The sequence below is a fragment of the Sphaerodactylus townsendi genome, linkage group LG06 (genome assembly GCF_021028975.2).
Source record: "Sphaerodactylus townsendi isolate TG3544 linkage group LG06, MPM_Stown_v2.3, whole genome shotgun sequence".
Classification (NCBI taxonomy): Eukaryota; Metazoa; Chordata; class Lepidosauria; order Squamata; family Sphaerodactylidae; genus Sphaerodactylus; species Sphaerodactylus townsendi.
The window spans coordinates 32323012-32349321 of NC_059430.1; the positions used below are offsets into that span (position 1 = coordinate 32323012).

Genomic DNA, 26310 nt, shown 5'->3' on the forward strand with positions numbered 1-26310 from the left:
TGTACAATCAGCTCCCAAAGGCAGATTCCAAAGAATTCCTTTTCCTACCTAAAATGGGAGAGTCTGGTAGAAATAGAGCTCCCCTAAGAGAAGTGAGAAAGAAAAATGTGGGAAACAAAGGACAGCTTTAACTGGGCAGGGCTGGGGAGAAGCCAAGCACATGATGCTTCTTGTTTAATTCTAGATCACACCAGCCCAAGATGCAACACCAACCAGTTTTCACCAAAACCACACTTACTTTTTCAAAAGCTTTAACACGGCAGCTTTCCCCTGCTTTGGTTAAAGCAAACGATTGAACGTGATGCCCTTCCAGCTTTAACTGTCCCAGTATTCTATTATCCCTTCTCCAGCTGCAGCAGCGGCAGCACCACAGGGGTTGATTTTTATACCCCACTTTTTTCTACCTTTAAGGCAACTCAAATTGACTCACAATCAACTTCCCTTCCTCTCCCTGCAATCGACACTTTGTGAGGTAGATGGAGCTGAGAAGAGTTCTGTGAGATCTGTGACTAGCCCAAGGTCATCCAGCAACTTCATGTGAAGGAGTGAGGGAACGAACCCAGTTAACCAGATCAGAGTCCACCACACATGTGGAGGAGAATGGAATCAAACAGATTAGAGTCTACCACTCATATGGAGGAGCAGGGAATCAATCCCAGTACTCCAGATTAGAGACCACCGCTCTTAGCAATTACACCACTCTGGCTCTCACCCCCTTGCCTCCCCCAGATGCATTGTTTTGGAGGCAGTCTCATGATGACATGGCTGTTGCTGGTAAGACAGTGTCCAGCGCACTGTGTTCTGCATAACTACCCTGCCTCAAAGTATTGCTGCCAGCCCACTCCAGTCTGCAGTTAAGCTGCCAGGGAAATTCTGGCCAGCTGTACAGTATCAAAGAGTACTGATAGCATTAAAGAGCTCAGAGGAAGAAAATAGAGAGACAAGAACTTAGAAGAGCAATGGATGCAGGAGCCCACGGAACAAGATACAATGGGACCACCTTGCTATTAGTCAGATTGACTGAATTAACTCTACTGGCAGCCTGTAGAGTTTACACAGCAATAAACCAATTCTGGAAACTGCAAGTCACTGTCTTTGAATCTGGTAGTTGCATATGAAGAAGAAACAGTCGCAACTTTAAATGGAACAGATGCTCATACTCCAAATCTGATTATATAAAGCCACATTTGCTTCCTGTGGTATACACTCAGATTCAAAAATTGATTCTGAATACCACCCACCGTTCAAACAACAACTGCCAATAAAAACCAACACTGAGTCATTTGTACTAAATAGCATAGAAAGCAAAATTCAACAAAGGGAAATATGAATGATGAGTGCCAACAGACATACTAGTTATATCAGTGTTAACTGTCATGGCTTCTCTGCAAAGAATCCTGTGAATTGTACTCTGGTGGAAATCTCATGAGGAGAAGAGCTAACTTATCTTGGTATTTTTACAACTATTTGGTAAACTGGTGATATCTCTTGCGGTTTGATTGATTACACCAGATAGGCATGATGTATGGTGGAACGGTCTGCGAAATATGGCAAAATGGTATGACTTTTCCATTTAGGCAAACACACACAAAAAGAACTAGGTATAGATGAGCCGAAGCAACTCAAAACTAAAAAAATACAATACCTTGGTTGCGCAATTTATTAAGCAACATACAAATAGTGCAGCAAGTGACTTGTAAATGAATATCTACAAAAATGTATAACCATAAACATATGCCACTGACTTCATGCAAGTAAACAACATGTGATTAAATAATAATTCTCAAATGTGAAAACCGTTTAAATAAGCCCCCGGTTTCTTTTTTGCTCGTTTTGTGGAATATATTTATGTATAATCCCTGAAGCCTTGCCCACATTTCCGCAAGATCACCTTCCCATTGATATAGTTCATGTTAGTTATTATATCATTCAAAATGGAGGTGTCTCATCAGACGAATGGGAATAACTATTAAAGCCACTTTTAAGACAGGTTAATATTTGCCCAGAGCATGCCTCACAGGACATTTGCCTCAAGCAAGTCTCAAGAGAATAGCACATACATTTTCTAAAATAAAAAGGACACTGAGTCTGGACAGAACAGCAACTTCGGGATAGGTTCATACTACCCAGAATCCCCAAATTTAAAAGAAGTGCACAGCTTTGGGTAGGAGTCATGGCTAACTGCTACAGCATAGCACCTAGGAGGTCCTAGGTTCAACCCCCAGCATCACCAATTAATTAAAAAGATCAGGTAGCCAACAGAATGGTACCGTAGTATCTATGTCTTTGGTTCGTAATAAGAAGCTGCATTCAAGATTGTCCTTTTCTCCTACCCAGCATCAAGTTACCCTTGTATAAGATTGGCCTAACTAGATTCAAACTCATACACTGACCTGAGGCAGTGAGTCTATCAAAACTGAGTACTTGCAGAAAAACTGTTAGCAGTGATTTTCAGCAGGCACCAAGCAATCTCATAGTAACAGGCGGTTGTGCCACTTGATTGGAACAGTACACCTGCTTGGTGAGGGAAACATCCCGCTGAACACTGCTGCAGTGGAATGGAATGCTAAAGCTTGATATAATATGAAGTCCATTATCTGCTTTGTGGAAGATTAAGTACAGTGGATCCTCGGTTTTTTTGATTTATTCATGGGTTTTAGATCAGTTCCCCGGTTTTACGATTCTTTTGAAAATTCTGATATGTTTTAAGTTGTTTACAGCCCCGATTTCTGTCAGGGCGCGCATGCTAATTTTGCGACAACAAACAGCGACCCATGCAGTTCCATTGCTTTCCAGAGTTTGCCTTGGTTTGCGTCGATTTCGGATTTTGCCGAGGTTTCCCAGACGGATTATAGACGAAAACCGAGGTTCCACTGTACATTTCACTTCAGAGGATATCCTCGCTAAATACCCACATTCAGAATAAAACAAAGCAGAAAGTCACTAAAAGAAGTCTTCTAAGGAGAAACAGTCCAAGCATCGGCACCTTTGGAAAGCAACAAACGTGAAACGCCTGGCGAAAGCGGGAGAAACAATAAAATGTGTGATTTTATATGTTTGTAAATCACCCTGAGCTTAACTGCGGTTGGGAATGGGCAGGATATAAATGCAATAAAATTAAATTAAATAAATGATCACTCCCATTATCAAAGAAGACTAGTTTGAAGTGGAAGAGTCCAATAGCACCTTAAAGACCAACAAGATTTTCAGGTTATAAGCTTTTGAGAATCAAAGCTCCCTTTATCAGATACTAAAGATATCAAAGAAAATACGTATGTTCCTCTTTTAAAAAGGAAATGCCCATTAAATTAGAGAAACACCCTAAGCCTTTAGGGGACAGGTGCACACATTCAGAAAGTGGCTTTCTGTCTTCAATGATGATGAGATTTGTCATGCTGGGCGGTAACTCCTACCTCCAGAGACAGGAACATTCCCTAATTCTTCTGATCTTCTCACTGCTCGGCTTTACTTTCTGTAACCTTCTGAGAGTTTTATTGAATTGTCCCACCCCATGCCTCAGTAAAGTAAATGTATAACTGAAGTAACTTTAAGGAACTTTCCTCTCCAGTGTTTGATCTCAGAGATTATCATACTATTATCATTCTTTTCAAAGTTCAACCATATTTAGAAACTTCTCAGAGAATAGGATAACAAAAGGGAAACATTTGGAGTGAAGGAAAGTAGCAGACTTATATTAAGATGTTCTTAACAGTGAAGCTCAGATGGCATTTGGTTATTTGATAAGATTTCAGTTTGCTACAGATTTCTAAATGCTTTGAAATAAGGGGAAAGATTCCCATGTAATAAAGAGAGGCCTTTTTGGAATTGGGACTAAAATCAATTCAAGACTGAGTCCCTCAATCTCATCTTTAAAATCTCCCTTGGAAGCATGTTACAACAGAGAGACAAGAAAAAATAACAATCTATAAAGAAATGACCAATTTGCAGGGGGAAGTTAAGTCATGGCAAGAGATAAAGGAAAGAAAATACAATCGATGGCATACCTCCAATTAATGTCAAGACTCTATTTTGGTGTGTCTTTATATGCGGATAAAAATTAATACAAATATTATTTTTAAAAGGTTGACTTTCTGGTAGTTATACAGTGTCAATTCAGATTTGCACTGATAGGTTTATGTGTAAACTCCACTGCCTGAAATCTAAAATGAATGCAACATTCACTCAAGTCCCTTTTCCCTTCAGACTTCCTTAACCTTAGAATAACTTCAGAGCTTTTAAAGTAAATCCACCTCAGAAGTAGGGATTGGAATTCTTCTCCAACATGAAGTTTAAATTCCACTCCTGGTTAGAAACGGGTCCCTCTCTGAGGCTCATTCTGCACATGCAGAATAATGCACTTTCAAACTGCTTTCAGTGCTCTTTGAAGCTATGGCCTTCTGCGACCATCTGACGACAAAGGTGACATGACGTTTACTTTACAAAGCACGCCAGCGTGCCTATCAAAAGCACCGCTTAAGGCCTCGAGCATTTCAGCAGCTATTTCAAGGGTTGTTGTTGAAACATCTTCGGCGATGTGACGCCAGGCTCCCCTCTTACCGTGTCCTTCTGGGTAGGTCGCGTCGCAGCCCGCCCATCCTCCGACCTCCAGGGGTGGGAGGAGACGCTGTATTTTAATTCACCTGACAGAAGGCTAGCGTCGATCGAACATATCCGACCTCCATACTGCATGGCTTTAGTGCGTGAGCTCCACTTCGCCGGCGAAACTCTACCACCGCTTGGCGTGAGGCGGCTGAAATGGTATAACTTTGACTTATCGCGAAAATGGCAAAAATCCACCTACCGCGAAGCGGTTGTGAACAGTGGTTTGAAAATGCGTGGCCCCGTAATGGAAGGCGCCTGACACCATCTCTTTCACTCAGCCCCCTCTATTCTACACACTCAGTTTATTAAACGAAGAAGCTGTTTTAAAAACCTAGGCTAGGAATTTTTCTTTCCCTATGAGTTTAATCCCCTCTTTGGTTAGAGTAGTGTCCTGACAACCCCACAAGTCTATATGCAGCCACTAGACATGTTTAAACCCTCCAGTTCCAGGAGTTCCAACCAATAACCCTGTTAGTAGTTCCAACTGAGTTCTAAACTCTACCCACTCATAGCATGTCACTCTGTGAGGAACTGACCCTCCTAGACAGGTTTTTTTTTTTGCTTCTGCATTCTCCTAATTTTGAAGTAGCTTATATGAAATGCAATTTTTATATGCCATTTTCCATAGGTTCACCACAGCAATCTATACATGTGGCTCCACACATTGTAATCTTCACTCTTTCCTCATTTTTTAGACATAAGTATCATGAATATCTTGGAATCATGACTTTAATAGCAAAGCAGGTATCACAGAGAGGAGTGTATGGATTTTCCATATTCAAAATGCTCTGAACACTATTCTCATACGTTATGACTGAGATTATTGACTGTTGTTATGGCCTGTTAAAAGCACAAAGCTCATACGAAATTTTATGGCCTGTTTATAATGGCCAGTCAAATATAGGGAAGTTTGATTGATATCTTCTAATTGCTTTCATCTGGAATCTCACTTGTCTTCACATTTGCCAACTAGGCTCTATTCTTGATGTTTTGTTCCTTGTTTTTTTTTGTGAGTGTTTCCTCAGCTCTGGCAGGGCATTGGCTGCTGTCTGAGAGACATCTCTTTCACAAGAATATAGTTTGAAATCAGTTTTCATCCAATGTGATTTGCTTGTCCTTGTGTTTGAGATCACTACTGATAGAGAGCAGCTAAGAACAGTTTTTCCACTCTTAATCCTATTAGACATGATACAATAGTCAAAGACTTTTTGTATTTCTTGACACAGGGAGGTACAATATTTATTTGCATGGTCTGGCTACCTTGCTGACAGGAGTTGCTTGAATACTTTGAAGGTTGGGTTCATATTTTAAAGTATCTATGATGCTTCAATAAGTGACATGATTTCATGTAAGCCTTAAATAAGGCCCTTCTAAAGGATTTCCTCTTGGCAAAGTTGGGTCACCATCCTCCAAGTGGGTCCTGGAGCTATCCTAGAATTACAAATGACCTCCAGACTACAGAGATCAGTTCCACGGGAGAAAATGTCAGCTTCATCACATTCCAACTGAGGTCCCTCCCCAGGAACCACCCCCATATCTCCAAGGATTTCCCAAGCCAGAATTAGTAAGCTTGTGCCAAAGGTACCAGCAGCTGTATTGTCAAAGGCTTTCATGGCCAGATTCAACTGGTTGTTGTGGGTTTTCGAATTTATGTGTGACCATGGTGCAAGGTAGATCTTGATAACCCTTCAACTGCATCTGTGAAACAGTTCAGAGATTATTGTATCACAGAGGGAAGTCTGTTACCTGCAGCTGTCTCAAATGATTGTTTTTTTAAAAGCCCGAGAATTCCTATGCATGCCCTTAGAACAGTGGTGGCGAACCTTTGGCACTCCAGATGTTATGGACTACAATTACCATCAGCCCCTGCCACCATGGCCAATTGGCCATGCTGGCAGGGGCTGATGGGAATTGTAGTCCATAACATCTGGAGTTCCAAAGGTTCGCCACCGTGGCCTTAGAATCTTCAAACAGATATTGCCTATTTGATATCCGTTAGAACTTGAAACATCTTTCAAACTTTCATACTAACAGCATTGAAGGCATGGTTATATTTTTTTCAAGGTTGAACTTTAACCTTCCTGAAAAAAACAGGAATGGCCAGCACTTTAACAATTGCAGTGTAAAGTATGCTGGATGTAGGGCCCAATATTCCTTAGGCTGGTTTCAACACAACTAACTTCTCAAATTAATTCCATACCTGGCACTGGGAACTCTTGCCTTAAATAAAACTCTGAACATAGTTTTCTGTTGTTGTGGTTACCAACTGACCACATAAAAGTAGGCTGGGCATGCTCCTCATAGTTTGGAACCAGCTGACCATTTGGCCAGGTGGATTTCTACCCACACATAACATGATTGTCTCACTTTCCTCCTCCCACTACAAGCCCCAAATGTCCCTCTAAACTCTGCTCCTGCGGGACAGAGGACCCCCAACATGCACACAAATGCTATAAAAAATCTAGTCTCCACAATAGTGCTACATGTGTCACTTCATTGCTTTTAAACAAAATTAAAAGCTAAAACTCAGGCATTATTTTAAACCAAATATTAAACCAAATTAAAAGCTAAAACTCAGGCATTAAAGGAAGAGAAGTTACCCTGTAGCAGATATGTGTTACTTGAATTCTGTTCAGAAAGAAACTGATCAGTTTTCAAAGTTGGGCAAAAAAAACCCCCACTCAACAAAAACAATTACATGCAGTTCCTATTATAGCTCTAGTTAAGGGAGGAAAGAGGTAGACATCTAAGACCTACTGATATTAAATCAGAAGAGGTTTTGCTCAAATAAAGTTAAAATTTGATTCTGTATTCCTAAGGTGTAAATACAGCATTAGAAACTATGCAAATACAAGCAAATGAGTTAACAAGTTGGAAAATTTGCATTTGACTAATTCCTGAACAGTGATTAGCAAAGTCCAGTTCCATGGCAGCTACCAATTCTGGCACATGATCTACAAGTCAAGTCCAAAGAATGAATACATTTTACATACAGCATCCTTTCCCATCCTGGGGTAATTTGGCTCCTTACCTAAGAATCAAGAAGCAAATATTACAGGATGGACCAAAAGCAGCAATTGGCAATGCTGAGACTACTATTCTTAGCACTAAGCATTCCTTCTCTAGCTTGTCCTGCGTGCCCAAGTGATGGTTAAATAAATTTTTGCAAGAATTTTTTTAAAGAAATATTTTAATCTACGGAACAGGGAGAAAGCAGAAACACAAGTGTATAAAAGGCCTTGGAGAGAAATCCTCTAATTGCAAGCATCTGTGTAATGGCCATTTTCCTTATATTGTATGTGTATTTGTACCTAACAATACAATGAAACACAGGCAGGATTGAGCCACCAGAAACAGCAGTCATGTTGTACAGGTGGCAGCCCTGAGCAGTAGTATAGAATATGGGCAGTGGTGAGATTCAGCAGGTTCGCACCACTTCAGCAGAACCGGTTGTTAAAATGGTACTTGTAAACAACCAGTTGTTAAATTATTTGAATCCCACCACCGGAACCGGCTGTTAAATTATTTGAATCCCACCACTGCATATGGGCCTACTACCTATCTTACTAAGGGATCTAGGTGTCTGAGTGAAAGGCCTAAGGAAACAAAACCTAATTCCGAAGTGAAAAATGTATGTTATGACATCATATACGAAAGCATGTGTGGGCTTAGAATTGGCTATACCAGAAAAATATTTTGAGAGGAACCTTTAGGCCTTTCACAAAGCCTTTAAGACAAAACCAAAAAAATCACCATTTTCAAATGTGAGCATATTTCACAAGTCATTCAATGCACATCAAATGCTTTTTTTCCTTGGGGGTGCGGTGTCTCTCATGTCTAAATGCAATCTTTTTGATCTGGACAAAGGTTTGTTTTAAGGGTGATTAAAGCTTGGAGTTAGGAAACCGATACCTCCAGTAGAATCTGCTGCCTAAAATGAGTGCTTAAGGTTGCTTCATGGCAAGGTCAATTCTGACTGCACACTCCTATTTTGTACTCATAGTATAGTTTCCAAGTACAAAACATAATCTGTGAAGCTTCCCTATAAAGTGTTAGATGTTCGAGTCAAGTACGGCCTTTGCAAGAAAGACAGAAAAAGAAATGGAACTAAAGAAAAGTAGAACAGAACAATACAGTAATGAGAAACCACTTACATTAAGTTGTTCCAATTATGTTTTTATTACAACCTGATTTATATTGCAGCCACAAGCGCCTGCATATCTTAGGCTGATTTTGCCAAAATTAAGAAGCTTCTTCAAAACCACTGTCTAACAAACAAGCAAACAAAAAACGTGCTTTTGATATCGAAAGCAATCTGGTATACATTATTTTGGCAAGGTTATCTAAATTTAACATGGTATATTTATTTGTAGTTTTTAAAATTCTTTTATGTCCCACCTTTCTCCCCAAAGCTGCTTGCATTTTTCTCTTCTCTTCTGTTATATCCTCACAACACTGTGCTGTAGACTAGCCCAAGGTCACCCAGGAGTTTCCATGGCACAGAATGGATCCAAATCTGGATCTCTGATTCTAGGCTGACACTCTAACCACCACACCACTCAGATTACTGAGAGGGAGAGGAAGGATACAGGCTATGTATGGGGAAACATGCAGTCTTTTGCAGATCACTTGTGTCCCTTTCTCGTAAGAAAAAAATGGGAAGTGGTACTATTTCTTCCTGTTTTAGGAAGCCAGCAGGTTTGGACATCAGTAGCCATTACTCTTGTCTCAGACCCAGGGGCATAGAGGGGCAAAACGGCACCTGGGGCCCCCATGGAGCCCCCCCTGCAGAGCCCCATCCCCCGCCCACTTACTTTATTTCAGCCGGCTGAAAAAGCAGCCTGCTCTGGCTGCCAGGGCCTGGCTGATAGGGCGGGTTGAGGAGGGAAGGGCAGGGGGTGTATGGGGCAATTTCTACCCCCACATGACCCCAATGGCGTACGCCGCCCCGTAATCACTACACCACTGCTCAGACCAGTGACATAGGTATAGATTTTTAATGGGGTGGGTTTGGGGGGTGGCCATGCCTCCCCAAGCCCTGCCCCCAGCCTCAGTGTTTATAAAAGCAGCTCTCCAAGGCCAGGGATGGCAGACTCCCCTACCCCATCTGCCCCGCCCACCCCCCAACTGGCAGCCGGTAGTCCCTTCTGCCCTCCCCTCTGGTCAGAGGCATAGCTAGGGAAAATGGAGCCTGGTGCAAAATCTGAGTTCCCCCCCCCCCCATGGGCAGCCGCTGCAATGCTGAAATCCACCTTTAAAAAGCATCACTTTCAATGGTGTTTAAACTAGGGAGCCTAGATTCTCCTTTTAAATCTACCTTAAAGGGAGAATCTGGGGTCCCCAGTTAAAACAACATTGAAAGTGATGCTGTTTGGGGGTGGATTCTCCCCCACCCTGAAACAGCATCACTTGCAATGTTTAAACTGGGGACCTCAGATTCTCCCTTTAAATCCGTGCCAAAGGGGGTGGATTTAAAAGGAGAATCTGGGGAAATTTGGGGGTGCCTGCTGTCAGGGGTGCAATTGTTAAGCTAGCAGCACCAAACTTTCAGGGTATCTTTAGAAGACTCTCCTGATGATACCACCGAGGTTTGGTGAAGTTTGGCTCAGGGGCGTCCAAAGTTATGGACCCTCAAAGGTGTAGCCCCCATCTCCTATTAGCTCCCATTGGAAACTGGGGGAAAGCCCCTGACCGAATTCCTGGTACTGGTTGGCCAAAATTTGGGGGTGGGGCTGCAGCCCAGCCTACTCCCAGATGGAGTGAGGGGGGAAGGAGGAAGGGCATTGCATGACGTCAGCCGGGGAGATGAAGAGCACGCCCATGCTTCACCAGGCCTTCCTGGGGTGTGGCTTGGCCTGGGCGCAATGTGTTCGCGCCACCCAAGGAGGCATTGGCCTGGGCAGCACACACATGTCACGCCCAGGCCCAACAATGCCCCTCCTCCTTTCCGGAAGTGTGTGGTGTGATTATTCCACCCCCAAGTGACTTCCATGGGGGCACCTGGGGCGTTTGTCCCCAGATGTCCCCGTGGCAGCTACGCCACTGGGTCTACATCAAATCAAGCCTGAACTGTCCCTAGAAACTAAAATGACTAAACTGAGGCCATTGTGCTTTGGACACATTATGACAAGTCACTGGTAAAGACAATAATACTAGGAAAAATTGAAGGTAGCAGGAAAAGAGGAAAAACCAACATGAGATAGATCAACTCTGTAAAGGAAGCCATGGCCCTCAGTTTGCAAGACCTGAGCAAGGCTGCTAACAATAGGATGTTTTGGGGGACACTGCTTCATAGGGTTGCCATGTGATTTGACAGACTTAACACACACATCGCATGGATAAGGTAATAAATAGCAAAAGAAGGGAAAATCTCATTGATAAAGTCACAATATCAAGAGACACTTTCCACACTGAAGAAGAGTCCACATCCCACAATACAGCACTAACAAAATCTAAGGAAGGAAGTAGATTTGCACTCTCTCCCTTATCCCTGAAAGGCCTTCGCTAAGCCTCACTGACCCTCCTTCAGTTACAGTAAAGGTGGATTGCCTGAAACTGAACACCAGACTATAACACAGCAAGGCCTCCCTGAAGAGCTTACCTACATCCTCAGTTATCCTTGGGTGGCCATAAGCACATTAATTTTTAAGCAAGGTATGCACTAATTTCATAATTGCAGGAAATTAATAGTGTCATCTTTTAAGTGACAAGATGAATCAGTCCTTTATTATAACATTGTACGGAATTATAACACTGTAAAAAAGGTATTCAGAAATCTTTGTAATTACCTTTATTTTTATGCTTGAGGGGTTTTTTAAAGGGAAAAAATGTGTACTTTTAAAGTTGCAATTTATTCCTCAGCCAAGTATCAAATCAACTGCTGTTTTTATTATGAATCAAGCATAATACTGGTACTGTGTAAGTATTAGCAAGTAATTCCTGGCTCAAGGAGCTTATAGTAAGTTAAAAGGATGTTTTCATTGGTACGTACTCTCTTTTGGACTTGTAAATAGCTATTTGTCTGCTCACTTCTGAGGAGTAACTCCAAGTGATGAGGTAGGAAAGTGTTTGCAAACTGTGAGAGAGTTAGATACGAGGCAGTCTTTCCCTATGCAAGCTCAAGGGGCAACTCTATCCCCTCAAGCAACTTCTCTCTATGCCATGCCATCCCACGGAAGTATGATCTATAGTGGGCCATTCAAGGGAATACAAAGGAATTTCTGCAGCCCTCTCAGCTCTTTGGAACAGGTTACCACTGGAAGTTACCAGCTGCCCCTGCCTTATCTGTTTTTTGGGGGAGTTTTTAGCATGGAGGCAAGAATGCACTGTTCTGGAGGGCCCTCTGATTTTGCTGCTGGTTGCACTGAATATGGGTAATAATCATAATGGTAATTATGGTTTTATGCCTCATTGTTGTTGCTAATATGTATGTTGTTGGGCGCACATCTGTTGGGAAAAGCAATTTATAAATATTTAAACAACTAAATTTTATCTTCTTTCAGACAGTGCATCATATACTTGTGCTGGCAGATGGGCTGCAGATTGTCAACAGTGTGGACTAGAAACATGACTGAACTAATGGGAAAGACATTCCTGTTCACATAATGATGCCTTTATGTGACAGACACTGGTTACAGTGAAACATGGAGAACAATGGGCTGGGTAATAGGTAAACAAGAGCCCACATGGCATAGTGGTTTGTGCCAGAATAGAATCTGGGAAACTCAGGTTCAAATCTCCACTTTGTCACAGAAACCTGCTGGGTGACTTTGAGACAATATTTGAGATCTCCAAGGAATATCAGCATTGCGATATTTAAGAAGGCATTGGCAAACCACCTCCAAACATCTCTTGCCTTGAAAACCCTATGGGGTCACCATAAGTCAGATGTAACTTAACAGCAAAAACACACACTATAGGTAAACACCGCCAATTAGAAGCCCCATAATAATTCAGTCTCAATTTGCATGTGACACTTTGATAGTGCCACAGACACCATCTTACCAGGAGCATTTCCCCTTCTTCCTCACCCAGGACAGACTGTCTCTTTTATGACAGTCTGAGCCTTTTCATGATAAGTACTTACAGCAAAAATAATTTTTAAAAATGAAAACCATGCTGCTCAGTTAATCTGGAATACCTTTTAGTTGGGTAGAATATATATAAATGATCAGCTACTTTGCAACTCCGATAAATACACAGATACACACAAGCAAAACACTGGGGAAGTTTCAAATTGCTCCAACACTGCCTATGTTTGCTATTTAGAAAAAGCATTTTGTGTATCTCAGTCACATGTTCAAACAGTTAACTTCCAGCAGTTTGGAGAAATTAGCAGGCAAAACACCATAAATCCAGGCACACTAATCCTACATTCTTCAGCTTGCCCCCCCAAAAAATACAGACAAAACATTATTTTTGATCACTTCATCAACTATTGGGTGGGGTTCTCCGCCAGGAAGATTGGACTTCATGAGAATAAACAGAGCACATCTCTATGTCCGTGCAAGCCCTGGTAACGCGAATGCGAGCCAAACAAAAGCACATCTTTCACAAGCTTCCTCAGGCGTTTTGCTCAGTGTTCATGTAGGCTCAGCTTCTTTCTACTGCTCCTTTCACATCTCTCATAACTGAATGGCTGCAAGCGACATGCAAATGAAACTGACTTACATAGTCCACTGGACATGTAAAGTTCACCACGTATACGTAACTTCCGCTTGTGGGTTCTGTGGGGCAGAACTTGGAAGGAGTTTGCAACAACTAATTTTAAAACAAAATGGTTTACTTTTCCTTAACATGTGACACTTGTTAAACATTAACAGTTAATATAACACTTCGAGGTCCTGTTCAAGTTTCAATTCCAAGTCCTGATATTTACAGTCGATTCTTCCAGCTGGTGGTTGGCTTATGAAGACTCCAGAGGCTTGGTGAACCGGATCCAAGATGATGAAGGTCCCCAAAAGAACTCCCATCAACTACATACACAGAAAGCCCTGAAACAATAAATTCTAACATTTACAATACAGCAAAAATAAACAACTCCCTTCCCACTAGCTCCCAACAACTTTGCAGTTACCTTAAACAAGGTGTTAAGAGCTTATAAAGAAATAAATCAAGGTCCCAGCCTGGTAGCCTTGCCTCCTTCAACTTCATGAGTTTTTGCAGCCTCCTGCTGCTTTGAGTCTCCACCCCTTTCTGGGTCAAACCATTCTGAACATAGGGGTTACATATACAGACCTGGATTGTTTGCTCTGTGCCAAGAAACCAGCCACCACTTCCTGAGGGTACCACGAGGGCTCCTAAATCAAGATGGTGTCATGCTGGCTCGATTGGAAGAGATTTTACTTTCCCCGTTCAGTTCCTTTAAGGAAACCACTACTTTTCTGCTCCTTCGGCACACAGCCATTCCTCCAGGTGCTGGTACCAGCAGAATGAAACTATCAATTAATTCCATTGCTGAAACAAAAGAAATATAATAAAAGAACAAGAACAGATTGAAAAATCCACTATCCGCTATAGAGTATGAAACAAGAATAATGACTGCTGGAGAGCAGAAATGCACAGTCTCCCAAATATCACCTGGAAAAACCCAAGAATGCACACATTGTATCTGATATGCCTTAATGGTTTAATCTTCCATATGTAACATTACTACAGATTAGAATAACACTGGGGCATAGGCCATGACATTTCTTACAGTACTCCAAAGTGGCAGAAGTCCAAAGGGCACAGACATGTAAGGAGCTGTCAGTGATGATTTGACACCACTTTCAAGAAAAACCCAAAAGTGAAAAGTCCTCTCTAGGAATTGCCAGAAACTCTACAGTAAAAGCATAACATTTTTGGTGATTCCTAGAGAGGACCAACATCACTTCTGGGTCCCCCTGGAAATGAAGTCACACAATTGCTGGAGGCAATTTTTTTAAAAAAACTCTCACCAGGCATTAGAGTACAACCCAATTTTAAATCCAAGAGAGATATCAAAGAGATATTGTTCTCAACTGAGAACAAAAGTTCACGTCTCTGACATTGTGATCCCCCTTGTGACACTTAACATTCATAAAAATTACAGTAAATAACTTCAAATTTGTTCTTTCTTTTTCATAGGTAATATATAGAACAGTAGTCAAATATGTAAAACAATAACTAGCATATAACAGTTCAGGCCTGTTGTGCTCAAGCAGACCAGCAGGATCTCAGTCTTTCTGGCTTCTGTCTAGCCTGGTCCCTTAGAGATTAATGTACTTGCAGCTTTGCTTTGCCTTGCCTTGCTGAGCCATCTGTTCCTTCTCTCCAAGAGTTCCAATGTAGCCTTAGAATATTAATATGTAGTTTATAACATAGTTGGAGGCCTTGTGAGGTGAACTACCTGCAGTTTCAGGCCCTCCAGTCAATCTGGTTCCCCAAACCACCAGAAACACTGAGCAAAAGATCAAAGGAAACTGTCTTGAGAAACCACCCTGCTGTAAGAAGTGCAGTGACCACATGCAAAAAAGCTCTTAGACATTCAGGAAACTGTACATACAGAGCCCCAAGTGGTCTGGGACCTTCGTAGACCTAAACGGTCTGGGGCCTTTGTATCTGTGGGACCGCCTTTCCCAATACATTCTCCAAAGAGCTTTAAGTTCAGCAAATAACAAATGAATGTGGATTTTATCGGGGTGAGGGGGAGAACTGTTCATCCCTCTGAGGAGGTTAATGGCTCCAGGACATAGTTGGATGTGTTTTATCGATTTTACGGTTATAGCCAATGCTGTAAGCCACCCTGAGCCCATATAGGGAAGCACAGCCTATAAATTGAATAAAATAAATCAATAAAATTACAGCAGGGGCCCTTTGTCATGCAGTTGAGAAGAGCTCCACCCACTGAAATCCCTTCTTTTCCAAAGCATACAGCCACTCTAAGAATAAGCTTTGAAAAACCCAGGTGCTGTGACTGAAGTACCATTAGCATATTAAGATACAATAAAACTTGTAAACATTCAGAATTTACACAAAGAGTAAAACAGCATTGTTCACATTTACTCTTCTACCTTAAACACAGCAATGAGGGGTACATATATATTTAACATAGTAAATCTGGAGTATGTGTTCAGTACTGGGAAGAACATCTTAAGAAAATACACAACCTGAAGAATAGCAATAAAAGATTTAGAACTTGTATTACAATACTAAAGGTTGAAGGATCTATATCTCTAAGCAGCATAGAAAAAATACTGAGAGACAGAGGAAACTAATATTGTCAAAATATTTAGAAAGTTCTCATAAGGAAGATGCAGATAAACTGCTTCCTTTTTGTCAGCTAAGGGTAGGGCAAAACATAATGGATTTAAGATACAGGAAATTAGATCTAGACCAACTGTTTTAACATTCATTCTAAATAACAATGTTCAGAGCAAAATATTCTACATTGAAGGACTTCAAAAACACCACCTTGAACTGAATCTGGTAGGAAATCAGAAGCCGGAACAATTGCAGAAACACAAAATGTGTTCTCTAGCTCAGGCCCAGATTATAAACCAGGAAGCCACATTTTGTACTAGCAGAAGTTCCTGAATTGTCTTCAAGGACAGTCCCATATAATGCAAATTGCAGTAGCCTAGACAAGACCTTACTGATACACATAGATCAGAATGACAAGGTCTGACCTAACAAGGAAGCATAGCTGTTTCCATGTCAAATGTAGATTTTTAAAAAAAACCACATTTTGGGAAACATCAGTAATATATTTACTAAATAACAAGCCAGAATCTAGTTATACTCCCAAACTCTTCACCCAAGTTTTCCTTTCCACCAGGGCTCCAAGACTGTATCCATACCACAATCAGATTTGAAAGCAGACTTGAAAAGTGTCATTCAAATAATGCTACAACAGCTCTACCATCAGAAGCTCAATGACTGCCCAGAAAAGGAAACATTAGAACAGGTCTAAAATTGGCCATTTCCTTACTGTCCGAAGTTGGATTCTTCAACACCATGTGTATCACTGCCTTTAAAAAAAACCCTGATGGTTATTCACCGCCAGACAATAAGGCATTAATCATTTTGAACAGCCACCCCCAAATTCCTCTTGGATGTTTTTACAAGCTACAACGTACAAAGATCCAATGTGTAAGCAGTGGCCCTCATAACCCACAGTAGTTTGTCTGACAGGGCAATCAATCCAAAACAATCCATTAAAAATGACAACTGGACACATCAGCCACCCCTTGATATTGCTTCTGCATTTAGAGTGTTCTCTGTCAGACTGAAAGTGAGTGACTTTATCAACAAAAAGTTGCACAAGTTTGCCAGAGCAAGCCACTGGATTCATCATCCATGTGTTTGCCTCTAGGTGTTAGCATACCACAAACCACATGAAAGAGTTCAGCTGGACAGAATTCCGCAGGCATGATTCCTCTTAGCACAAAAGTTCATCACCACCCACCACAAAGGTTCTCAACTGATCTCTGAGATATGCTCAATCAATGTCAGGGACAGTTTTTCTCTACCATCAATCATCGCCCTAATAATATCATCAAATCACGACCAACGTACAGTGACCCCATAAAGTTCCACCTTATGGGGTTTTCAAGGCAAGAGATGTTTAGGGGTAGATTTCCCATTGTCTTACTCAGCCTAGCAAGTACAGACTTCCTTGGTGCTCTCCCAATCAAAATACTAATCATGGCCAATCCTGCTTAGTTTCATTTCTCTTCATTCTTTGAATTTCTCAGCAATCCTAAATAACTGGGGGGTGGGGGGATAAATCTATGAGGCAGAAAAGTCATGAGGGAACAACCCTCTTAATAACTCCTGCTAACCTCACATTATATCACAAATCATGGCATCTGCAGAGTCATTGATGCCATGTTTCAAACAATCCCCAACAGCATTCAGGAATGCTACAGAATTATTTAGTTCCCAAGGGCAGATAATCCTAAAAGGGTTCATATACCGTGTTTCCCCGAATATAAGACAGTGTCTTATATTAATTTTTGCTCCCAAAGATGCGCTATGTCTTATTTTCAGGGGATGTCTTATATTTCTGGTTCTGTTCGTCGGGCATGCTTCCAAACAAAAACTTTGCTATGTCTTACTTTCGGGGGATGCCTTATATTTCACACTTCAGCAAAACCTCTACTATGTCTTATTTTTAGGGGATGTCTTATATTCGGGGAAACAGGGTAAATGATCATAATGGTATTATTCTCTAACCTAATCTTGGATTTCCACAAAATTGCTAGTCAGTCAACAGATAAAATATTTTCATTACGTTTATAACACACTTTGCTTTTTGGAAGCACACAGTCCCTCCCTTGCCAATGCAGCCTCCCAGTCATGCTCAGACCTATTTAATTTTAGCAAACCAAAAACCTAGTAATACCAGATCACCCCATACTATATGGGCAACACCAGGCAAGGAAAACAAAGCAAAAGAAACCCATGTCCAATTCCACCAATTTTCCTCAGGCAGCAAAGATATGTATACTTACTTGGGAGGAAGCCCACTGAACTCAATGGGACTTACATCCGATAGTGTTGGCAGCCAAAGTTCTTACTGAACTGTAAACTGTAAACTTGATTCAGACCAAATGCACTAATGCAATAAATAATGGGGGGGGGGGGGGGATAAGAAAAGAAGAGGTCAAAGTGGCACATTTTACACCTGGTGATGTTAAATGAATGTTAAATGTTCCAAAGCACTGAAACAAAATGGAAGACATTATTGGTAATAAACAACATCAGGAGTTTGAAAACTGATAAGTATGTAATAGCCTTGGAAGATGGTAGGTACTACTCCCTCACTATATTTGAAGAGCTACCAGGTTAAGGGCCAGCAAAGCATGAATCACAGCTGCAAACTCTCTGCTTCTTCTCACATTAGCAGGTAGCCAGAGCAAGAACAAACCTGGGTCAAGACATTTTCAGTGCATAATGACTTCAACCTGCAGTGGGATGTAGCCATTAACACATATCCCTGAATCTAAAATTTGCAGACAATACTGTTAACTAAAGGAATGACAGAACTGGGATACTGCAAAATACATGGATTGAGAACAATTTACTCTTGAGCCACTGTGTGTCCTCACTAGCCCATTGTCAAAGCCTGTTCCTTTCCTCCACAGTTGACTTCCATGTTACTTAGTCAAGCAAATGCCAAAAATGCATCTCCTTTGCATATGTGCAGAACAGATGTGCTATGTTACTGCAGACAGGGCAGTCTCCCTTCTCAATATCAACAAGTCTTTCTCTGTAACCGTGTGAGCTCCATACCAAATCTATTTCACCTGAAATCTAGTGGGTCACAGTTTCTCTGAATATAGGTAGTTCATCAAGAATGGTTGCCGTCTTCTCCTCTGCATTACCCAGCCACTCAGGAGCATTCCCTAAAAATCCTCTGTCTGCCTCCATCACCCAGTCGATCATTACATACCATTCACATGATTTTATTTTAATACTGTGTTTTTCAATTGTAAGCCGCTTCAAGCAGGTCTCAGAAAAGGTACCGTATTCTAAACAAATAAATTTGATTGCAGCATTTTTGCCAGGATTCAGCAACCTGTGCTTCCATGAGAATTTCTGGTGCTGTTGTTGCATCAGTTAAACATGCATTCATCCCATTTATGTTCTGCTGATGCCAGTTTTATTTTTGTAAATGTCCTCTGGTAAACAGGGAACAATGTGGAAGAAGGGTATCCTGGCCCTTCTTGCCTGTTATCTTGTACTCTAGAGACAAAAGCAGAAGGAAAGTTCACTTTTTGGGCAATGCAGACAATATTCCACCCTAACCCTAACATAATGCTTTGTTCACATAATCCTATAAAAACAGTGATGTAATGACCATATCTAGGCTTGTGACATCCACCCTTTTCCTTACTACACACAAACACACACAATATATGCACAGCCAATGAAATGGCAGAGAAATACAGCCCTTAAATTTCAATGCAGTACAGTATATCACAAAACAATACTGTATCTGTACCCCAGCTGGTAGGTCCTTGTAGGAGATTTGCTTGTTAGGGTTTTTGCACAGTTATTGCTATCTTTGGCTTATCGTTTATGAGCAAAGTATTGGTTAAGGAAAAAACCAGAGGAGAAAAATGTACATATTATGGATTAATGAAAAGACAAATATGTCCTGCAAAAATTCAAGCGATACCTTCTCCCCACAAAAATAATTCAATAGGGATAAATCTCTACTAGACATTCAAGGATTTGTTATTAATCAGTTCCATAAATGAAATTAGAGCACCATGGCTCACAGTAGTATGTTTGATCCTGGCAGAAGTCCATTTCAGATAGCAGACTCAAGGTTGACTCAGCCTTTCATTCTTCCGAAGTCAGTAACAAGTGTAGACAACTGGGGACAGCAATGGAAAGCCACCCTGCAAACACAGACTGCCTAGGAAACCTTGTGATGTGACATCATCCCATGGGCCAGGAAAGACCCAGTACTTGTACATGGGGACAACCTTTATCTTTAAAAAAAAAAAAGACTGAACAATGTGCCTGTTTGGTTAGAAAATATGCTGCTCTAACAATTCACCAATCGGTATAGATGAATGAATCTGACAGAACTAACTTCATCTGTTGCACAGGCTAGGAAGTTGAAGTCTTACTGGGATAACAAAAGAATACACCACCTTCTGGGGAAAACATGTGCATATTCTTTGAGGAGTTCATATATGAGTTGCAGAACAGCAGGGATATCTACTCAATGTTTCACTAGAGAAGGGGTCTGCAACCTGCGGCTCTCCAGATGTTCATGGACTACAAATCCCATCAGCCCCTGCCAGCCACAGGTTGCAGACCCCTGCACTAGAGTAACTATCACAAATAAGCACAAATAAGCATTGGGTGATGTTGACAGCAATTCAGTTCTCCACTCCTTCTGAGTGAATCTGGATATGTGGGCAAAGAATAGAATCTTATCTTAGATTACCAATAACTGGAATAAGATGTCAAAAGCAGCTACCACCAGATGTTTGGAGGACACATCTCCGTTGAGAATGAAAATCTGGCTGCTAGAGCTGCCAAGTCACAGTCAGGAACTGTCAGGAGGAATTGGGGGATAGGCTGACATGATGGCATTGCTTGCTTGCTTTTTAGACACTCTAGCATTTATGAATGCACTATGGTTTTGCCACAGAGCATCCACCATCTAACTTTCAGGTTTTACTAGACATGACTTAAGTGTGTTGGTGCAACACCAGTGCACATACCACCACCACCACCCCATTTCCTCATACTGGCACATGAGAAACCATCCGGCAATGAGCTAAGAGGCCTCACTACCCTAGGGAGCAAGAGAAACAATACACAAAAATAATTATGTGTAACAGATATGGTTGCCAACCTCCAGTTAGTGGCTGGAGGTCTCCTGGGATTACAGCTGATCTCCAAATGACATAAATCAGTTACCCTGGAGAAAATGGCTGTTTCAGAGGGTAGACTCAGCGGTATTATACTCTGTTGAAGTCCCTTCCCTCCCCAAACATCCTCTACCCAGACAGAATTATTGAGGGACTACATTTTCCAAAAGCCTCTGACTATGATCTGTAAACAGTTGCCTTTTCCTGACTGGACAAGGGAGGAAAACAGAGGGAAATTGGAGAGGAGCAATTGGAGAGGGAACTTCAGCCAGGATCAGACCTGTGAAAAGCAAAAGAGCACCAGTGGACTGTACCCTAGATTTAAAAAATGTCTTCAAGTCCTGCTGTAAGACTGAAGCTCCTTGCTTAAATTTCACTGTCAGGTAAGCCCTGGAAAATAGGGCCTAGAACTCCTATTGCTCAACTGACAAGTACACAAAGCCCAGTTAGACACCTCTAGGGTTGCCATCCTCCAGGTGGGGTACAGAGATCCTCCAGGATTACAACTGATCTCTGGACCACAGAGATCATCTCCCCTAGACAAAATTGTGGCTTTGGAGGGTGAACTCTATGGTCCTATTCCTCCACATGCAGCCTGCTGGGTGACCTTAGGCTAGTCACAGTTGCCTGGCTTCAAGCAGAGGCTGGACAAACACTTGTCATGGGCGCTGTAGGCTGATCCTACATTGAACAGGGGGTTGAACTAGATGACCTGTACAGCCACTTCCAACTCTATAATTCTCTCAGCCCCACCTACCTCAAAGGTGCCTGTTGTGGGCAAAGGGAATATGACTGTAAGCCACATTGAGTCTCCTTATGTCGGAGACTCCAGATTTTGTTGTTTTGATCATACTATAGTGTGGCACAATACTGGAAAAAATTAGATGGACTGTTGGCAAACCTGCTTATTTGTCACAGATCATTTTTAAGTAAACCCAGTCTTTCTGTTAACATTTCAAGGAGGTTATCATGCTTAACCAAACAGTTATATAAAAACAGAGTAAATCATGACAGAACACAGCAACAACCAAACTGAGTCCAGCACACAATACTGGCAAATGCATGAAACAGCGCAGTGTAGTAAAACCCAGCAGAATCAACAAAAATGCCCTCCAAAAACTTCTTCTGAAAGACTACAAAGATGGTGCCTGGTATATGACTTCAGGAGGCAGACACAACACAGCAAAATGTCCAATTTCTGTTGAAGGCCATGCAAGAGAGGTAAACAAAAAGGACAGGACATGGGAAACTTTGGGTAGAACTGAGAAGGTGCTTGGAATTATTCCAGGAGAGGTGATCCATCAGACAGATGAGTCTCAGACTGTAAAGGTATTAAAGACCTTGAATGGAACCCAGAAGCAAACTGGGGAATGGGTTTTTTTTTGTTCATACTACACAATAGCACTATATATCCACTCACATAGTACTTTACAAGCTAAAAGGCAAGTTCTTGTTCCATGGAGATTTTGCTATATTCAGGAGCGAGATAAATGAAATAGGACTGAGACAAAGGATCAGTGGGAGAAATGCAACAACACATGCTTTGAGATTCATTACTAGATTCAATCCAAACTACAAAGACCCATTGAAGTCTATCCAAATATTACGAAACAAAAGCCAGAAGAAATGACAAACACATCATTCAAGGAAGTGTTTGAACACAAACCACAGTTCTACCACCACCCCTTGCAAAATATCATTCTGTGTCTTTAAAGGGTGTCTTAAAATAACAGGGGACAGAAAGATACCTTCTCGGCTGCAAACTAACAGAGCCATTTTCTAGACAGGGGGCTTCAGTTTGGTTTCCTTGATTTCAGCATTCTGCAACTCGTCTCCTTTTGCTTGTGAGGTTATAACTGAGCAGCGTATTTCACAGAGAAGGAAAGTCATAAAATACACAAACAGAGTTGGATTCTGTCGAATGTTAACACGGCTACTGCAGCCTTGCTCCCATTTTTACCTGGGCTGTCGCATGGGTCTGAAAAACATAATGTGCTTGCCACTGTGAGGCTCTCAGGATTTGTGGGTAGGGAGAAGCAGCATTACAATTGTTGTTAGACATCTTTTTAAAAATGTGCCCAGGGAAGCTGATGCATAATCTTGGTTGCCTCTCCTGCCTCAAGCTTTCAGTAAACAGGCAGTGACATGAAAGAAATCTTCCCAGCAAGAAAAGCTGCATTTCACTGCTCTCACAACTGTCTGCAGCTGGCAAGCCACTGCATATAACTAAGTTTTATTCGTTTTCTCTCTCTCTCTCTCAGCTTCAGTTACACGTCTACCATTTCCTGTGGAAAAATGAACGCTTTTGAAGTACACATGTATAATATGCAGCTCTACCATATGAGGAGCCTCTACAAAAATACACACAGAGAGGAAGGGAAACAGAACAGAGCCACACAGCCAAGCACTCAATTGTGAAGTTCACTGCAGATGTCATCACAAATAATGCCCCCAGATCCATCTCTCCCCAATCGCCTCACCTTTGCTCCCCACCACAATCTACCACACAAATGATTCGACTGCAGTCCCAAAAGAGAAGGTTTCGCTTCTCATACAATAATAACCACAATACCTAAAACTGCCTCTGCCTCCCCAACCCCCACTAATCATTTTGGTAGATGCCCAAGAAAAAAAAGCATGATTCCTCAACTCTCTCCTGCTCAGATCCCTAGATATATGTGATTAAAGCCTCATGGATACCCCACAGTATAGTGATTTGTATACAAATGTCTGGGGATTAGTGGGGAAGCAAGTAGTGCATAGAGAACCCAAATTCAACCGTGAGATAGATGCTAAGACCAGATTCTCAGTCTCTTTGGTGTTCTTTTAAAGTTGTATCAAGGTAAAAAGAAATGAAATAAAAGGGGACTTTAAAGGACAGGTGCAAAAACAGTGATCCCACACACAAAGACTCTGATCAATTTAACAGAATGAGGAGGAATCCAGGAGGCTAGATAAGACAGGGCAGCAGGCAAAAGGGTGTTGTTTTTTTCATCAAGAGCCTCACAGCCAGTGCTGAAGGCAGCCACAGTTCTGCGCAAGCGAGCAGCTCAGCCACTGAAGGAAAGAGAAAAAGAAAATAGTGGTTGACTTCTGCTTTGCACGGTTTCCTGGAAATGGGAAGGGATTTTCACAAGAGATTTTAGTCTCTGTTGAGCACTCTGTGCACACATGTGAATGAACAGTCCAGCAATTCTGAAAGTGCATGAATGCAGACTGAAGAACAGAAGAGGGCTACACATGAAGACAAATTTTACATTGGCATTTCAATAATCACGGGCTTTCTGCATCACTCACAAAGGGAGATATTCTATATTGAAGTGTATTGTTGGTCCTTCGTTAGCCAGTTATGATACAAGTGTGGGAAAATGGTCTTTCCCCTACCCCGTCTGATATGGAATGTAGTGGCCATTGCCGCAGGAGACCTCGTAAACAGAAGTGGCAAACAATTTGTGTAATTTCTTCCTTGGTGAAGAGAGGTCACTCATCAATAAGAGCAGCCATGATATCAAAGATCCCTGGACAATGACTGAAACTATCTTGCAGTCATTTGACAGAAAACCTTGATAGACAGGGAGTCAAAAACTTTCTTGAACTGAGCTGCTCCCAACCTTGGAGAATGGGCAAAATCTGACTGACTGCTGTAGACCCAGAAGAGTGCTAAGTCTGCTAGAATTTGGTGCAACAGACAAGACAGGAAGAAGAAGAGTTGGTTTGTATACCCTGCTTTTTTCTGCCTTTAAGGAGTCTCAAAGCAGCTCACAATCACCTTCCCTACCCAGCAACAGACACCTTGTAGGATAGGTGGGGCTGAGAGAGTTCAGAGAGAACTGTGACTAGCCCAAGGTCACCCAGGAGACTTCGTGTTTAGGAATAGAAAAACAAACATGGTTCACCAGACTAGAGTCTGCCATTCGTCTGCAAGGGCGGGAGATCAAACCCAGTTTTCCAGATAGAGTCCACCAGTCTGAACCACTTTACCAAGCCAGAACTCATGTATCATGCAGTGTCAGTCAAGTTTGGAGATGGGTGGACGTTGAACAAAAAGAGACAATGTGAACAACAGGACACAAGAAGCATAGAAGGAAAGAACCAGGTGCTGAAGTGAGCACAGGATGGATACATCCCCACCAGTCTCAAAGGTATAAGAAATGCCCTCCTTCTGAAAATCCATCTTGACTGCTTCTGTGCTATGGGGGCAACCATACACAACTGGGTTACAAAGCTCCAGTGCTCGTCATATCAGAACCACAAGCAGAACAAGACTGCTTAGGAGCAGCAGCAGCAGAAGGCCATTGCTTTCACATCCTGCATGTGAGCTCCCAAAGGTGGGCCACTGCGAGTAGCAGAGTGCTGGACTAGATGGACTCTGGTCTGATCCAGCAGGCTAGTTCTTATGTTCTTATGTAAGATACAACTTTCCACTTCTACTCTCATGTACATCTCTTCCTGGACCTATAGTTGGCAACTGAGTATACTTTTTCACCACACAAGCAGTAAAAGTACAACCATGTCCAGTACAATTGTAATGGGAGGCATTAAATACATTGTGGAAGTGACCATGGCATATAACCTTCGGTCCTGTGCAACAGTGCACAACCCTCTTCTCAACACTACAGGATGCATCCTTCCATTGAAGATGACTGTTAGTGAATGCCTGTAACTAGATCAGTCAGTGGACATCTGATGCAGACTCCTCAGCTGTATCCAACAGGAGTAGGTGAACACCCCTCCAGTGTGTACAAACCACCTCCAAAATCCAACCACAGGATATGGTTATCCACAACGATGGGCACAGCCAGGCCCTCTCCGGCATTGCTACGACTGGGCAGACAGAAGCTATAATCATATACAGCCACACACTGGAGATACCCACAGTGCACTATTTTCCCACCAGCACAAGTGACGGGACACAGAATTTTACTATTTATAGTTTGTCTTCCTCCTTGATACTGAAGGTGGATTACAACATTAGAAAATGATGCAATAATGATGTATCTGACATACACAAAAACTGATTTACAAGAATCAGAAGACCATGCAGTCAAAGCCAGCCCAAACTACAACAAACAGTGCAACAAATCCCGACCCTCTTCCCTTTATAAAATACACATATTTTTAATGCTGCCACCATCATTAGGCAGTAGATAAAACGTGGCCACTCTAGAGAAAAGTTGCTTTCAAGCAGAAAATTCAACAGATGCATCAGTCCTCCTGCGTGGAATTTCAGTGACAGACAGGAACACATCCTGCAACACAGAAGCCCTGCAGAGGGAGGGAGGGAGAGGGGGAGGAACTACTACTTCTACTGTGCTAGACGTTCCACAGGTAAGAAGAGGCCAGATCAACG

At 41.9% G+C, this 26310-nt stretch overlaps 1 protein-coding gene across 1 annotated transcript in view; it reads right to left on the reverse strand.

The window, feature by feature from the left end:
* ABTB3 (ankyrin repeat and BTB domain containing 3) overlaps positions 1-26310 on the reverse strand; it is a 280313-nt gene that overhangs the window by 252045 nt on the left and 1958 nt on the right. The window lies entirely within an intron of this gene.